The sequence below is a fragment of the Octodon degus genome, unplaced genomic scaffold (genome assembly GCF_000260255.1).
Source record: "Octodon degus isolate 3935 unplaced genomic scaffold, OctDeg1.0 scaffold00051, whole genome shotgun sequence".
NCBI classification, from domain to species: Eukaryota; Metazoa; Chordata; class Mammalia; order Rodentia; family Octodontidae; genus Octodon; species Octodon degus.
Window position 1 is genome coordinate 860091 of NW_004524627.1, and position 15319 is coordinate 875409.

General features: G+C 33.7%; 1 protein-coding gene across 2 annotated transcripts in view; it reads right to left on the reverse strand.

The window, feature by feature from the left end:
- Positions 1 to 15319, reverse strand: part of Sgcz (sarcoglycan zeta) — a 541523-nt gene that overhangs the window by 395723 nt on the left and 130481 nt on the right. The window lies entirely within an intron of this gene.

Consider the following 15319-nt stretch of genomic DNA (forward strand, 5'->3'; position numbering starts at 1 on the left):
TATATAATGCTATTCTAATACACAATTACAACACATGAATTATTTGACATATGTCATAGAAATTTTGTCCCATGGAATCAAAACCATGCTTAACTTTATTAATAAGGCCTTTAAACACCACTGAAACTTACTAGAGGTGTGTTTTGGTTGCTTATGCTTCTCTTAGGATAAACAAGTGAAATATATCTAGAAATTAAATAAGACTCAAAATGTACCTTCAGTGTTTGACAAAAATAAGAGTACAAAAGCACTGCCCTCACAGCCTCGTGCAGTGCTCAGGGGACTGAGAGAAAATACTCAGGTGATGTGTGTCAAAGAACTCGTAACTACCCCGCATGCCATAAGCTGTATCCTTCTCTGACTTTGCTTTAATATAAGAAAACCAAATCACACCATAAGTCCTCTGTGAAACATAGTGTATGTAAAAACTGAATGATAATAAAAGTGAACAATTGCAACCAGTATCTGTAGGGTGTATTTTAAATAAAGAATCTCATATGTGAGGAGAATAAATAATAACTTATTCAAGGTCTGTTCTAGACAATAAGTAGTCATGAGTATCATGAACCAACTATGGCACGGAAAGTTGTCCTGATAGGTAAGTACAGCAGTCAAGCTGTACAAAAATTCCCCATAGAAGTAGATGAAAGGAAACCAAAACAACAAAGTTTGTTTCATAATTTTGTGTATGGATATTTGTCACAAATGCTATTTTAAGTGGATAGTAAATAATTTCCTAAAGCTTTATGCTTTGTGTACCAAAATTATGCCTCATAGCTTTCTACTAAATTCTTTTTTTTTTTTTTTTTTTTTTCTTTTTACCTGAACCGGGGATTGAACTCGGACCATTGTGCTTGCGCTTGCCAAGAAAGTGCTTATTTCACTGAGCCGTCTCCCAGGCTCCTCTACTACATTCTTATGGTAAGCATTTTTCATCATTGCTAAAAGAGTCATTTTAAAATTTAAAAGAAATATTTTATTTTAGCCAAAAATTAACAAAATGTCTAGCTGAATTTTTAACTTGCATTAATAATGTATATTATTTCCTTTTGGGTTTCAATTTTCTTTTTTTGTAAACTAGGGAGACCAATAGCTATCTCATAGGGTATGCAATATAAATAGAACACTGGATATAAAAATGCTTACCAAAATTTTAAAACTCATGGATGAAATATTAGTATGAGAATAACAGAATTTTTAAGATATTGCTTTCATTCATCAATAAGGTTCGACCTAGAGAGGGCTGTGAAAGCAATGTGGAGATTGAATTTTTGTGTTTTATGTTTCTTCTGAGGAAAAAGCTGGATGCTTGTTTGTTTTAAATAAAATGAAGAGAGGGAAGAAGATACAGAGAGAGACCTCATTCCTTCCTCAGTTTCTCTGTCAACTCATGTGAGAACACATTGGAGATTTCTGAGCGGTGAAACAGAATATTTACAGCTTGAAAGTAATTGTAACACAGGGAAAGCTAGAATATTAAGCTAAGGAATCTCTTACTCACATCTAAGTTCAACATCCTAATGCACACTGCACCTCTTCCTCAGAGGCATGCATTATTTTCTTTATATGGAGTTTAAGGGGTCAAACTTGAATTCCTCTGAGAGTTATAATACACATAACCCAGTTGTTTTATTGGGCAATTACTAAAGTGCTACTCTTGCTTTTAATTCTCCCTGCTTCTCTGTTTTTTTTTTTTTTTTTTTTTTTTTTTTTTTCTTCTTCTTTTTGTGGAACCGGGGATTGAACTCAGGCCCTTCCTCTTGCCAGAGAAGCGCTTATTCCACTGAGCCATCTCCCCGGTCCCCGTTTCTTTAATGATCAATGTTTCTGTTGATTGTGAAATTTAACAAGTATGTGTCTACCTAGGTTTTTCTCTATATCTTGGGATCATTATTTTCCTTTTAACCCAATTTTATTACCCATATTTCCCTTGGTACAATTTTAATTTTTTTCAAGTTCATTAACATTTACCACTCTTTTCTAGAATCATGGCAAAGATGTCATTTGTTTTCTGTAGAATAGGAGAATATATTGAAAAAGAATGAAGATGAGTAACATTCTTTAAATATATAAAAACTCTTTAGTGCTATGCCAAATATACATGGATAAGTGCTTTATTATTTCCATCCCACTATTCCATTTAAAGAAAAATGCTTCTATTAACAGAAATTAAATATTCCCTCTTGGATACATTCAAATAGGTAAATTATGTATATAATTTTGATGTTCAGGGGACCAGGGAGATAGCTCACTAGAACAAATGCTTACCTGACAAGCACAAAGGCCTGAGTTCAATCCTGGGTTCCGCAAAACAAAACAAAACAAAAAACAACGACAAAAAATTTTGATGTTCAGACCTAAATTACAAGTTTTAGTTTTCATTTAATGATTTTAAATTTTAAACCCTCATTACTATTTCTGTGAATCAAAGGACTCTTTGGTTTTTATCATAGATTAAATTATTCCATCACGCATTTAATGTTATTTGTCAAGAAAATCTATTTTAGCTGCTCAATGTGAAAATGTTTTCCTGTACTCTGGTGGTTTTATGCTTTTATTGTATAATCTGACAATGTGAGCTTCTAGATGCTTCACTAGGCGACGTGGCTTCAGCGGTAAGAACACATCCTGCTTTTCATCATCAGTTTTTGTTCCAGCCAGGAATTACATACATAGTAGGGAATGTAATGCAATTCAAGGGTGTTGAGTACCATTGAGATATTTCCCATAACAGCCAAATAATCTGTTCAGATTTTGTTAAGAATTTTTCCTTTCTTTACACTTTTAAGAACTGTGAAAGAGAATAGAAAACAACTGGGATACAATGGAGTTGTCCCTAGAGGCATTTTTCCTATGAGATCAAAATTATATGCCAAGAAAGAGGCCTTAATGTGTTTATGTCAAAGTTTGAATTCTTCTTAATTTTTCAATGAAATTCATTTGTATTACCTAGGAAAATTAAGAAACATGAATTTGAATAGAAATTATTTTATTATGCTCATTGTTATATGCCATTTCAATAATGGAACATGAGACATAAAATGATTAAAAGATATTCAGAAAATAGTATTAGTTAAAGAGACAGAGTTCTTGTTATATGATAACATATATCTTGATAATCAAAAGCATATATATACCACTCTCAAAACTGCTTTGAAAATTACTTGTACCATCTTTTTAAATGAAATATAATTTCATTAAGACAATTATTGTACCACCATTTTCATGAAATAATAATAATATATTAATGAACCATATTTTATTAAAATGTGGTTCACAAATTAGTGTCAAGTTTGTTTGTTTGCTTACTTGTTTGTTTATCTTTTTAATTTGAGTCTTTTTTTTGTGTGTGTGCAGAAACTTAATACCCGGTTCAGACTCATAGTGATCCTCCTGTTTTCTGCCTCCCTAGTGCTGGGCCTACATGTGTGCTCCACCACATTCAGGCTCCATCGCTGGCTCAAGCACCTGGGGCAGGGGTGGGTGGCATACTGTGCCAGAGATCGAACCCTGGCCCTTGTGCTTCCCTAAGCAAGCGCTTAGTCCACTGAGCTGTACCACCGGCCCCTTGTCTTTTTTACACAGTACTGGGGATTGAACTCAGGGACCTGTGCATCCTAGGCAAGAACTCTACCACCGACCAATATCCCAAGTCCTGATGTCAGCTTTCAAAGCTTGAAACTACTGATTATGGTCTGTCAAAAAGATAAATAATAAATTAAGTATTTAGATGTTCATGGAAATTTGGCTTTGCCAACACAAATTCATTTTCTATTATAAAAGCATTGGTGCTCACTACCCTGTTTACACAATCCACCCTGATGGTAAGCATGTTGTGTCACGACATGGCCTGTGTGACAGAGGACAAGAGAGGACCCCCTCCATACCACCATTGCCAACACCAGTCACCTGACACTGCAACCAAAGCAGCAGAGCATGGGAGCAGCTGAACCACCAAATCTTAGCCAGGTAATGCACTTGTTACTCCTCACTACAGCAAATATGATAAATGAAAATCTATCCATGTTTGCGTTGAGGCAAACATGTCAAAGGAGTATTTCCCTTGAGGAACGAAGTGCTTAACTTGCACAAAGACCAAATGAGAGACAGCTGTGGGAGACAGGCCTGGACAAAGTGAAAGCTAGTCACCAAACATGTCCCAAGAAGCTTGAGCTCAAGCCAGGAAGATCACAGGGTATGGATTCTAAGAAAGGAGGCAAGTTTCAGTGGGTATAATCTTTGGAAGATGTGGATATGAAGGATATGACATTTAATCCAGTGGTCTGATTTAGCTTTTTCATCACTGCCTGCATTCAGTAGAAATTTCTCATCTGATATCACTGTCAGGGGTTGGTAAGTGTCTGTAGTAAAATCACTACCTTGTTGTTTTAGTTAGGGGTCGTTCAAGAGTGTACCTTAATGTCTGTCAATACCCAGTGTGTGTAATGCTCTCACTGTTCTTGATTTTATCATTATAACCAAGGTGGCAGGATTCATTGTTGCCAATTGTTTCTCTCTATTTGCCAATATCCAGAGGAAAAAAACCCACAAATCAATCTATTTAGAAATGAAAAGAGTGACATTACAGTGGATACTAGCAAAGTTCAGAAAGTTGTTGGCCATAACTTCACAAACCTAAATGTAAAAGAAAATTAGAGAAATCAAAATACTAATATAAAGCAGAAAGATAGAAACTTATTAATTACCAAAACTGAACAAAGAGACTGTAATCATATTGTGATTTAATCCAGACATGAAATTGAAGTAGTAATTTAAAAAACCTATCAACTAAGATATTATTCTAAAAACCTACCAATTAAATAAAGCCCAGGATGTGACAGATACATAGCCTAATTACCCAAAAGCCTTGGTGAACATATAATACCAATATTCAAATCTGTTCATGAAAATGTGTAGTTCTAGATTTAATGAAATGGTCTGTAGATGTTGGTAATTTTTTTCTTTTTTGTACCAGGGATTGAATTCAGATCTTGCACTTGTCAGACAAGTGCATATGCCACTGAATTATCTCCCTGGTCCCTGGCAATTTCTTTCACATGTCTTTAGATAATGACTATACTTTTTTTTTTCTCAGAATGCCTTCAAGGCATGACTGGCTGTCTTGTGTTGTGGGGATCGAACCCAAGCAACCTGAGCCTGACTGCTTTGTTGAAGCAGCCACTTAAAGAACTGAGCTATGGGGCAGGCCCCCTTGACTATACTATTGAAAAGTATATTTTGGTACCATGTTGAAGCCTTTGGAATGAAACTATATTAAAATTAAATTAATTAATTGTTTTGAAATATTAGTTTTCTACTCTTCCACCATTAAGTTAATCAAACTATTTCTTAACAAAACATGTGAGAGAATAATTTCAGAATTATTGAATAAATGTGTAAGTTACCTGTGTGGTATCAAACAAGGATAAATTGAGCCTATGATGGAATGCCTAGAGACATGGGAAGTTTGCTGGCACTAGGACAATAAATTTATTTTACTATTTTCAAACTTTAACATAAAAACTTCTAGAAATTCAATGTATATTTAACCCTGACACCATTGTTTAGAAATGATTTATTAACCACATTCTCATGGGCTGAAAGCTTGGTCCCCAGTCTATTAGTTTTAAGACGTGGTGGTTTTTTAAGAGGTAAAGCATAAGGGAAGGCAATTCATTCCTAAGTGCGCTGCTTTTGGAAATGATTAATACCTTCTCCAAAAGTGCTGTAAATGTCCTGGGAGTATATTAGTTCCCACAATAATGCATTTTTAAAAAGCGCATTTCAGCTTTCTGGGTATACTGATTTTCCAGCTCTTTCATGTGATTCCTTACCAAGTTGTTACCTACCATGTTGAATGTATTTCGGAGGCCTTCACTGGTTATTAGTAGCAAGTATTTGGTTAGACTTTTTCTGCATACAGCTCTTTTTAACAAGGAAATTTTTGGTCATGTTTTGTTAGTGTGAAACAAGAATTTGACATTGGAAATATCTCCAAAATGTGCCAGTTATTCTGCTTGAATATCAATGTTTTTAGTAGTCACAATTACTTGATAGATAAATAACATACAACTTTAACAGTAAGCTAATTAGCAATATCCAAAATGAAGCAATACAAATTTACCTTATTTCTCTCAAAAGGAAATTGTGCAAAATATAGCAAATTTCACAAGAACTTTGATTTATCAATAAATTTTACATTAACAAATATATACTGAAGTGATATTAAATTTCTGGCAATAAGAGTAGTTAAATATTTTGATAACTGGCATTTCTTAGATAATTGAAAGCAATTACAGAAGCTCTGTATATATAAAATATATCACTTGTATAAGGCAAATATTTTCCTTACTAATTTGAAAGATAAGACTTGACTAGGTTATATAATTTCCCTTGAGGAATCTCCTAGCAGAAAATTTCAGAATACATCATCTAAATATTGAAAAATCCCTTTTAAAATTTCAGCTTCAAATATGTCACAGAGGCCTCAGGCACTCACTGATACAAAACAAAATGAGACATTTTAGTACTTGAAAACTGCAAAGGCAACTCTCATGTTGATTTAATTAACTGCATATCATAAAGATTCCTTTATGGAAAAGACTTGCTTAAGAAAAGTAATGTAGATTTAACTTAAACTGATGAATAAATGAAGCCATAAGAATATTGGGGCAAGCATTCATACGGAAGTACCAGTTTCAATGAACTATGAAAAACAAGATGCCAGATTTACTACCCCAGCTCTGTTCTAGTTATTATGAATACTAGATTTTTATAGTTGATTTGAAATACATCAATGTTCATAATTAAATTCTTCAGCTGCATAGTCCCGAACATTTCTGAATGTACATTCTGTCTTACTAAGTAGGCAAAAGACTTTATTCAGTGAAAACTAAAATTTTTGATAAATACAATGCTAAAATTAATATTTTATTTGCTTTTCTTACTACTCCTTCTTTTCTTTTTTCCTTCTTTTCTTCTATTCCTTTTTCCTTTGTTTCAATCTTCCTCAAATTCTTTCTTTTGTTGTTGCTCCCTCCTCTTATTCACCCTCATTCTTTCCTATATTTTTCTTCTCTCTCCTCATTTCTTTTTTTTCTCACTCTCCTTTTCTTCTTACATTCAAGGTACATTCAAGTAACACATAAATCATTTATGTATTACAAACAGAAGTAGAATAACAGTAAGATCAATAGTATAACAGACTATAGAATGAGTTACTATTGGGGTAGGGGAGCAGTAGAAAATTTCAAGAAAAATAAAACAATTAATTTAAATAGATCTAAAGGATAGAAAGTAGCTAGAAATTTTTTCACCCTGTAAGTTGTCTCTTCACTCCATTGGTGGTTTCCTTTGCTGTGAGGAAGTGTTTTAATTTGATCTGATCCCATTTGTTGATTTTTTATATTGTATCTGGTGTAACTGGGTTGTGTTCAGAAAAGTTTTGCTTACACTCATGCAGATTTTTACCAACTTTGTCTTCTGGTAGATTGTTTCTAATATTTAGATCACTGATTAATTTGATTTTAGCTTAGTTCAGGTAGGAGTCTATGTTTAATCTTTTGCATAAGGCTAGACAGTGTTTACAGAACTGTTAAATAGGCTAGCTTTCCTCCAGTGAAAGTGCTTGGATCTTTTGCCAAAAAAAAAAAAAAAATGCAGCTGACTGTACCTGCAGTTGTTTCTGCATCTTTTTTTCTCTTCCATTGATGCACAAATTTGTTGCTTTCTTTGCAAATTACATGTCATATTTTTCACTGTAGCTTTGTTGTATAACTTGAAATCTTGGAATGTGATACCCTTCCTTTGCCTTAGTGCCCAGAATTGCTTTGAATGTCATAGATCTTTCCTAGCTCCCTCTGAATTTTAGGACTGTTTTCTCAAGAGTTATGATAATGCTATTGGTGTTTTGATTATACTGTGTTAAATTGTTATAACAGTTTTGGAAGTATGGTGGTAGTGACTATATTGATAATACTTATCTCAAAATGGGCTATCTTTCCATTGTCTGATAACACTTCACTCTAATTCTTCAGAGCTTATCTTGAAGCCTCTGAATTAAATTAAAAAAAATCATGTCTTTAGATCTGAAATTTGACAAAAAGATAATAAGTTATTTGCAGTACATTGACTGATTTATTTGGAAAAACATCATCAGTTGCATACTTTATTAAGGCTTTTGCAATACAAATAGAGAAGAAGGTTCAGAGGACAAACATCCATACATTTACAGCTTGAATTCCTAAATTTGGATATAGGTAATATTAAAATATCACAATTCTACATGTTCATTGAGGATAATTGTATGAACAACCATATGATTAAAGGTTTTAATAAATCATATAAATTAATGTAAATAATATTTGTTTTAATTTAGTTGAAAAAATAGGTTAAGAGAAATCAGTTTAATTTTCAAAATGGAGAGCTATAGATTTTCATTGCCAGTGGAGGTGTTATGAAGGACCTAACTCATTATACAAACTATATTCTAGGGATTGGGCATTTACTCCAGCACTAGAATGTCTTCCTAGCAAGCTGGAAGCCTTGGATTCAATCCTCAGCTCTCCCCCAAAAAAGACAAAAACAAATAAATAATCAACAACAACAACAAAAAACTATATTCTCAAGAAACTTGCTTTACTGATATGTGCAATTAGCATTAGATACCAATATTTTTCTTTTTAGTGTGTATTTTCAGGGCACTAAGGTGTAAAATGAACAAAAACAAAAATTCAAACCTTAATATTATACCCCTGGTCCACAAAAGACATACAGCTGTCTTTTTTGTAAAATATATTAAATCCATGCTAAGAGTTGCCAAAGTCTTAATAATTCCAGAATGGTTAAAAAGTTCAAGTCCAAGGTCTCTTTGGAGACCCAAGGCAAACTCTTAGCTATAAATCCCTGTGAAAATCAAAAGGAAAGTTAAAAACATGCAACATGACATGACACAGGATAAATATCTCCAATCCCCAAAGGAGAAATGTGGGGATAAAAATAAATGGAACAAAAACAAGAACAAATCTAGTCTGACAAATATTGAATCCTACATGTCCTGTCCAGCACTGGGGAAAATTTATGGCAAAATATAAATGCCAAACATTATAGGTGGCCCTTTCTCTAAGGTATTGTTTTCACTAACCCTTGTGAACTCTTGCTAGAAGCAGATTTGCTTAATGACTTTGGGCTTTCTCAACAGAATTTCTACATTTTTGGATTTGCAACTCTTGGCATCTGCACTGTAGTTTTTGTTTCACTGTCACAGATTTCATACACCGCCCTACAAGGAGCAAAATTTCTAAAGCCCCAGTTGTCCTGAAATCTAGTAATAGTTCTCCTGACCCCATAAGTTTTGGTTCTCCTTGACTTACAAAAAGCCAGGATTTAGTGGAGAACACTGAGATCTGCTGTCAGCTTGAGCACTGGCTGGACCTCATGGGTCATATTTGCCATAGGTTCTGAATGCCTGAGTAGTTGAACTCTGAAATCCTTTCCTAAATGGCCCTGAGTGAGCCAGGCTCCATGTAGCTCTCTTCTTGAGTCTTTCACTTTTACATCTTGGTGTATGCTAAGGGTGAGGTCTTCCTGAGATTCTGTTAAACTTTTTTCTGTATTGTCACAATACGACGTACTTAGCACTTTTCAGTGCTAATCACTGTTCCAGATTTGTGGATACTTTCTTCCTGAGGAAATGGAAAACTGTTTCTTTCTTTTTTAATTTTTATTTATTTATTATTTTTTAGGGAAGGGTCTACAGGGTAGTCAGGTTCTCATTACTAGATTGGACTCTTACTGATCTGCCTATTTACAGCCTCCCAAGAGCTGGGATTACAGGCACGCACCACACACCCAGTCTCAATTGCCATCTCAGAGCGTCCCAGAGGCGGGGCTGGCACACCAGGCCTGGGATCGAATCCCTGGCTCCTTCACCTGCTTGTACATGCTTTAATCCACTGAGCTATTTGGTCAGCCCTCAATGCCTTCCTCTTAATGGAGGTTCACTTTCATTCGTAGTTATAGTCCATGATCATCCAGGGCAAAGACAAAAATGGCACAGTTGAAGGGACTGGTGAAAGAAGGTCATTATGGCAGACAAGAAGCAAAGGGAAAAGAGTGCATGTAACTCTTCATCCATGAATAGATTAATCCATTGATGAATACAGCTCCTTTAAGATGCACTCACTTTCTAAAGGTTCCATATCTTCCAAAAGTGCACACAGCCTTTGACAGATATTCAAAATCCAAAGTGAGTCCAAGGGTTTAGTTCAGTCATTCCATCTAACTGGTTGAACCAAGTGCAAGTGCTCTAGAATTTTTTCTCTCAAGGCACTTGTACAACTAATCCAATAATCAGAAAGTGTTATTTTATCTGTTTATACCTTTGATTTCCTCCTGTCAAAACAATTATCAGTCTTAGTTTTTCTTATATGTATTTATCCCAATCATGTAAAAACACTAAAATCTGTTAAAGTGTGATATTTGGAGATTTTCAGGAGAGTCAGTCCCCTCCCAGCAATAAGTCAGCATAAACATAGGTTTGTTGTGTCTTCAATGCTTTAAAAAATAAGTATTTTCAATTGTATTCCTGATGGTACAATGAAACTGATGCTAAGTACTTGGAAGGACTTTATAAACCCTGAAATGAAGGTGAAATTGAATTGCCATATGCATTTTCCACACTGCAAATATAATTGAGAATGTTAACACTTTGCCTTGGAAATGCCACAAATGCTAAAACTAAGTTAAATGCTGTAATTATTTTAAGGATCTGCCCTCTGTTCTAGTCAGTCCAAGATTTGCGGATGCCTTTTTCCTGAGGAAATGGAAAACTGTTTCTTTCTTTTTTAAAATTAATTAATTAATTAATTATTTTTTACAGAAGGGTCTACAGGTTATTCAGCTTATTATTAGTTTTTATTAATATTTTAGTTTATTATTAAAAGCATATATTCTATGAGAAACATATAGTTTGTTCTGAAATATAACTGGAAATAAATAAATAGACTGTTAGCTAATGTGTGTCAAGGTTAGTAGAATCACTGAGATGTATACATAAAACATCAAGAAAGTACTAATAAATGATATGCTTTCTCTTAACCTGAATATGAAACATAATAAGGGGTTTGGCCTTGTCTAGGAAAAAAGCTGGTGGGGGGCATGTTAAACTACTGTCTGGCAAGAAGAAAGTAGAAGAACAAACAGCTGGTATTTTTAGCGTCTATTGTCTGGTATAAAAAAACTGTTACAACAACTGCTTAAACCGCTGGAGATCAATGACCAAGGAGCCTGTGTTGTGGTCCAAGGAGACTAACCTCTTGAGACACAGAGAAGAGAGGAAAAAGGAGGGAACAATGTGTGAGGGCAAGAGATTGCATCTGGGAACATACTGAAAGGAGGTAAACATAAAGCATGCCTCTCTCTCTCTCTCTCTCTCTCTCTCTCTCTCTCTCTCTCTCTCTCTCTTTTTTGGTGAAACCGGGGATTGAACTCAGACCCTTGTGCTTGCCAGAGAAGCGCTTGTTCTACTGAGCCATCTCCCTGGCCCTTCTCTTCTTATTGAATTAAACATACTTTATAAAATTAATAACAGTGCATTGGAGTCAGTAATGATAATCTAGTCCACTGTACTTTCCATATGCTCCACAGTGACTGTTGTGATCTAAGAGTGTTTTAGGGGGATCCACAAGGTAAAACCTCTTTTCATAAGGATAGTCAGATCTTACACAGCTTTTATGTTTATTGACATTACACTGATTGGTGACACAAAAGCAATGATGGAAACACCTCTGCATGAAGAAGGCCAGAGATATCAAACCATACTCGTCACCATCATATTCTTCACTATCATGATCTTATTTTTTTGAGGAAAGTGTCCTTTATTAAGCAGTATAAGTTATTTATTTCATTAGGTCTCAAGTAGTAACAGTTATTTATTTCAGTGAATATCAAATGTTGGGATATATTTGTTTTCAAGGACAAATAGGAAGCATGTATAATACATTTCTGCTGCATATAAAGGTGGTTTGGTCCTCTGCACAAAAATGTCCTATGTCACTTGATCTGCAAGCTGAAGTAGCTGAGACTTCCCACGGGGGGTGGGGGGACAGGACACACACACACTCATAGCATTTATCGATGATAGCAAAATTCAAATGTTTAAAAATATTTGAAAACCTTGATCTTTATAAGTAATTTAAGAGTCTCAGAATATGTTTTAATGTTTATTTATTTATTTATGTGGTACAAGGTCTTGCTATGCAGCTCAGACTCGTAGTGATCCCCCGGTCTCTGCCTCCCGGGTGCTGGGATTATGGGTGTGCACCGCCATGCCCAGTTTCTGTGGCCCACTCTGGGCAGGACTGCTCAGCATCCAGTAATGGGGTCAAATCCAGGTCCTTGCGTTTACCAGGCAGATGCTTAGACCAATGAGCTATCTCTCTGGCCAGTCTCAAAATATTTAAAGAATTTTTAAAATAAGAATTTTAATGAAATGGGAAAGAGATTTGTTTATACTCTGTAATAAAATCAATCCATATTTATAAATTCACCATAAATTAATAAGATTATATTAGCAATGATTGTATGTGCAAAATATATAATTGAAAATCAAGATACAACTTGATTCAAAAGTAATGATTACAATTGTCATAACATTACTTAGTATATCACGTTGAAAACAATATCAATATTTTTATATTTGTTGAGCTTTGCTGTAGTATCAATAAAAATCCACACTTGTCTGAGAACTATATTTTAAACTGGACATCTGTTTTGCCAGACTAACCACAAACTTCAATATAAAACATGTTGCAGGGCTGGCAAGATATCTCAGTGGTCTGAAGAGCCTGCTTAGGCAAGCTTAAGCAAAGTGCAGAGACCGTGGTTCAGTTCCTGATACCACAGCACCCACTCCACTTTCAGAGAAGGGTGAGCTGGCCACAGGGGGGAAAAAAATCCTGCAACAGAAGTTCTTGTCATCCCTTATACTCATATTAAAGAGATCTGCGAATTAACAATGACAGTCGTTTTGTATTATATTTGGTTTTCACAAAAATTTTATTTTTATTAAAATGTACAAGTTATAATTATTTTAGATATATTAATGAATGACTATAATTTTTTTTAGTTTCTAATATAGTCTGAAGAAATGTAATTTGACATGAAGGTTTCTTCATAATCCTCAATAACTTTGAAGGGTATTCAAAGGTCCTTAGGACATGGTATTTAGAATCGGTAACAAATATTCAGACTTTATGCAACATCATATTAAAATGTTATTGGTGTTTGCCTAAAACTGCAAGTGAGTATAATTTTAATTTTGTACACTTTAAGCTTTTACCTCACTGAGCAAAAAATAAAATTTCAGTATGAAGATTTGTGGCCTTTGGGAACATTCCATGAAGTCAAATCTCAAAAATCACTGCTCTATTTTACAAAGGTAAAACTGGATGATTATTAATGTGTGTTTTTAAGTACTTTGGCAAGTAAAGTCTAACATTTATTCAGATAGATAGCCTAATAGATACTTTATGAGCATTATAATTAAAAAGTCATTAAATCATAAAATACTTTTTCAAATGGAACAAATGTTATATAAATCTTTTCTGTTATATAATTTATGAGCATTTTAGAATCCAACACTAAATAATTTTCCCAAAGACTCTAAAGTACGATTGCTATTAATCTCAAACTTTTGCTTTTTGTATGGAACATGTTTATAATTTTATATACTAAAAGTTCATTCTATTTGCTTAAAGTCCAGAATGAATCATAAAATTCTTCTTTTATATATATTTAAAGTTTTAGAAAATAGGCCCAAAAGGGTGTATCTGTCACAAACCTTATTTATTATACACATTTTCTAAATGATTCTCCTTAGAAACCTTGGTTTGAGGTGTTATAATACTGCTTTCTTTTACACCCAAATTATGATTGCAATAACTAATTTTCTATGGAGAAAAAAATTAGCAGTAGGGCTTATATAAATTAGCAGAAGTTCAAGTGAATGTGGCTTGTTCCATTTAATTCTATTCTAGATGTGTGCATGCCTGGAGAGCCTCAGGAAAGAAAAGGCCATGAAAACTGATGAAGTGCTCCTAGAGAGATTTTGGCAGAAAAGGTTGACGTGTAATTTGTGTCAGTATTTGAAAATTTGGATATTTTGTATTACTATGTAAAATATTGTCTCCTCAAATTTTCAACACCGTGTAAAACTTTTTATAATGAGTATTTTTTAAAAAACTAAGAACTTTTGCTCAGAAGTTCTAAAATAGCACTAAAATATAAGAACACCATGAAAATGATGATTATACCTTCATGGTATGTTTTCCTTCACAAAGCCCTGTTATCTTGCCATTTGCTAGAAAAGAGACAAGCTAATAATGCAATGCTCATTAAAATGAACTCCCAAAATAGGTATTCTCGTTCCCTTGAAAAGTTTTAATCCACAAATAAGCTTTGTAAACCTTCATCCTTACGATTAGAAAAGAGGAGCTTACAGTTTCTCAGCAAAGAATTGTAGATGCCAATTATTCCCCTTTCACTGGCATGAAAAACTAGTGACATTGAAAATGAATTTGTACCCCGAGGGGAACTCTGCACTTACGATTTATTTGTACTTAAGAGACCAGTTCTTAATAAACAAATGTATTTACAGTACTGATTTTGTGTTTGTCTAAGTTTTTTTGCTATAAATGTGGTTAATGACATGACTTAAGACATGTCCCTATATTAAACTATAAATATGCTAGATATTTAAATACTGCATTATATATGTATATGTAAACCATCCAAGCACATACATATACTTACACATTACTTATGAAATAGGCCACAAATATTTTGAAAACAAGTACTTATAACTTTATCATGACTTTTTCATTTTAAAATATCATTTTTCAAATGCTTTCTTAAATTTCGATTAGTGGATTCCACCAATCAAGAAAAGTTATATATGTATATCCACTATCACAGGAAATTGTTGATTATTGATTATAGGTGACATGAGTTTTTCTTACAGATTTACAATGAAATCATCATCTTATCATGGTGATTATTATTTCATAGGAAATAAACACTAGTAGAGTTGATAAAAATATTTTTAAAAATGTTTTTAATGAAAATATCACATATATCAATCTATCAGTCCATAAATTTCTAATATTGAGATAATGCAAGTTCTAACTGCATATGTTTTATTTTGACGAGACTCGGTTTTAATTTCTTTTTTTTTTCTTTTCAAAGTTTTATTGATAAACATATAGCAATGAGACAGTTTCAAATCAAATCGAAAGTACAGTTTCAACAAACAATACACTGC